The sequence below is a fragment of the Gorilla gorilla genome, chromosome 10, assembly GCF_029281585.2.
Source record: "Gorilla gorilla gorilla isolate KB3781 chromosome 10, NHGRI_mGorGor1-v2.1_pri, whole genome shotgun sequence".
Classification (NCBI taxonomy): Eukaryota; Metazoa; Chordata; class Mammalia; order Primates; family Hominidae; genus Gorilla; species Gorilla gorilla.
The window spans coordinates 105318949-105322152 of NC_073234.2; the positions used below are offsets into that span (position 1 = coordinate 105318949).

At 36.2% G+C, this 3204-nt stretch overlaps 1 long non-coding RNA gene across 1 annotated transcript; it reads left to right on the forward strand.

Moving 5' to 3' along the window:
- Positions 1-636: 636 nt before the first annotated feature.
- LOC109029090 (uncharacterized) lies at positions 637-2728 on the forward strand. Its single transcript, XR_008670235.2, has 2 exons — positions 637-741; positions 2477-2728. It is a non-coding gene; the product is annotated as an uncharacterized lncRNA (long non-coding RNA).
- Positions 2729-3204: the final 476 nt, after the last annotated feature.

A 3204-nucleotide genomic window follows, 5' to 3' on the forward strand; every position in this document is an offset into this window, starting at 1 on the left:
TGGAAGAGGCTTCTTTGATTGTGACTTTTACTATGTGGCCAGTTCTGATGGTCTGGTGTATTTTCAGAAGAATGTTGAACGTAAGGTTAATCAGGGAGATTTTAATTTATTGGGCACTCTAGACGTGAAACTTTTTAAAAGCTGATGAAAATATTTAAAAACTGGAAAAAATTATAGGCTAAAAAATAAGAGAAATACACTGCAAAATGAAAGTTTCAAAAACAAAATTATAAAAATCCTTTTGCAGTTTAAAGAAAAATGTTATATTTAGGATGAGATTGGGTATGTATGTATGTATTAACATGTTTGTTATGATGTGGGCAGAGCAGGAAGGGCTCAGCTATGAACCTCTTACTGTGGCCCTGCGGCTGGGCATATTGAGATACAGCAATAGATACTTCTGGGTTTAAATAAACACTTTTTCTTTTCTGGATAAAAGTTTATTGTTTCTGGTTTGCCTCTTAACAAGAGATACTAGTAATACCAGCTTCGATCTAAAAACTTCAATTTCCTATGACAGCAACTGAACAATGTCTTGAAATTCCATCATTGTTAGACTGGGTGGGAAAATTCTAGCTGAACCTGCTTCTTTTATTAAGAGGATTGGGCTTTGTGACCTCAGAGAAGAATTCTGGCAAAACGGATATGCTGATTCTAGTCCTGGTAGCAATTGCTGGGCTCTCAGCAACTCTTCATGTGGGCTCTTCCCTTCCCCCTTTCAAAACTTGCAATTAACCCTGGGTAAGAGCCTTTTTTATTGAAATTCAGTTGAGGGACCCATAATTTAACTGTACATCAGGAAACAAGAGAGACAGAAACTAGGAGTTTTGCCAGACACCTGGGAACAGCTTTATATTATCACGGAATCCTCAAGTTGGAAGGGGCTTTCAAAATCCTCCTGCTCAACCCCCACACTCTACAGATGAAGGAAGGCAGGAAGGCCAAGATGAGAAGTTACTTACTCCAGGTCTTAGAGGTGATTTGTGATTTGTGGCAGAGAAAGGATTAGCAAACAGGCTCCTGACCTTCTCTCTCACTCAATGCTGACTGAGAGTGGAAGAAAAAATAAAGTCCACTTTGGTGTGGAAATGCTTTCTACTAAGATTGGAGGAGAATGAGTCATAGGAATTTTTTTTTTTTTTTTTTTTTTTTTTAAACAGTGATTCAGAGCAAACTGCGTAGAGTATGCAAGATACAGGGAAACACTGAATCCTGGGGCTGACAGTTTACATCCTGGCTGTTTACCAAGTGTGTATAGACATGGAGTCTTTTGATTCTGCTTGTTGAATAATTATATTTGATGTTAAAATCTCCCCAGCTATACTGTGATAGGTTTTGTGCCTTACAGTTTATGAAGTCTCCAGTTATTAGTGTGGGCGAAGTCTTGTTGTATATAGAGAACAGCTGGTAAATTTTTTGCTCTGAGAATCTCCAAGGTGAAATCCACTCATATATACTCATTGCTAATAGGAATAATGATAGATTCTGTGCTTTTCTGATTAAGTGTTGAGTTGATTTGGATGCAGCAGTTCTGCAATTTCCTAAAATACATCTTTGTGTTTCAGTAATGGAAAACTCAGAAATTCTCTACAGAGATATTCTCTCACTTTTAAGCCCCACCTGCTATTTAGGCAAGGCAAATATTCCACTGGTGGAAGATGTAACTCAGGGCTAATAATCTGCTTTTCAGAAATGTTATTTCCAAGATATTGACAGAATGACTTCAAACTCCTGAGCAAAGCATAGGGAGACGGATTTCCTAAGAGGCAGAGTGTTTTCTTTAAAAAGCTCTGCAACAAGCCCAAGTTATCTTTTACAGTCTGGAAGATAGCAGTTTAACCAAGATAAAAAGCTGTAAATGGTTATTAATTTACAACAGCCATTACTTTTGCACTGGGACATGATTTTTCCACTGAGCCCAAGCCTGTTCCAGGTTGGATTTCTGATTTCTTTCCATTGAATGAAAGGACAGGGCTGTTTTTACCAATATAATGACACTTCCTTTTCAACAAACAACAGAGCAAAGGCCCTTGTTTTTGTACTCTTGTCTCTGCATAACTTTGCTTTTGTGGTGCAATGAATGGCACAGTTGTCCTCTTCTTTATGTTTTAAAAAAAATCATACTTTTGCTAAGTTGCTAGGAACTATATACATTTTAGTTTACTTCATAAACAACTGAAATAATAAAATTCCTATTTTTCTGTTCTTGAGGGACTAAGGGCCCTTTTAAAAAGCACTTACTGTCTCTCTCTCTGTGATTTTAATTTTAATTTCCTCATTCAAAAATGACAATAACAATATTACTTCAAAGGGTTATTGGGAGGGGTAAATGACATAATATGTGTCTGAGAAAGTATATGTTAGTTGTCCCTTTTGTACAAATGAATGAAATGATTTACTCAGTTGAAATCCATGTTGGCCAAACTTCAGCTCTGGATTATACACTGATGAATAACTTTTTTTTTTCTTTTTATAGGTCCATCTTGAAAATCTTACTGTGATTCATGAATATAAATATTCAGTATCTTTCACTGTATCTATGCCCACTATTGAGCAGGTCTATATTTTCAGTCCTGTTTATATGCTATTTACAATGATCGTCAAACACACTTAAGCAACTCCTTTTTATTCCTCATGCAATGGGAAGTAAGCAAACATTCCATGAGGTTCATTTTATGAAGCAATAAAAGAAAGTTAGTCATCAAATAAAATAAAATGGTAAAATCAAGAGACTTACTTATTCAAACTGTTTACAATCTTTCAAATAAAAATAAAAATGATTTTATAGAAAACAGATATTGAAGTAATACAACCTTTAAGCTTCCACTTGCATCCCAGATTGGACCCCACCTAGAAGAAATTTGGAATAGAGTGAATTGAATTTACTGGTTGACTCATAATCTGGGCAAGAGACTTTTAGTCTTTCCCTTCCTGTAGTTTGCTGATTTCCCTAGAACACTTACTGCCCTTCAGAACAAGCAGGCTTCTATGGTAACCAGTGAAGTAAATGGACCCCGTTGCCAGGAAAGGTACATGAAACAAAACCAAAACAAGGCAGACAGGAAGACAGGGGCTTCCCTAGTGGTTGAATTAAGAGTTGTCAGGGGAAACATAAAAATACAATTATGAAACAGCTCAGTGCGATGTGTTAATATTGATTGTGATAATGATAGCAGTAGCATATGGATTAATATGTGGTAAAAG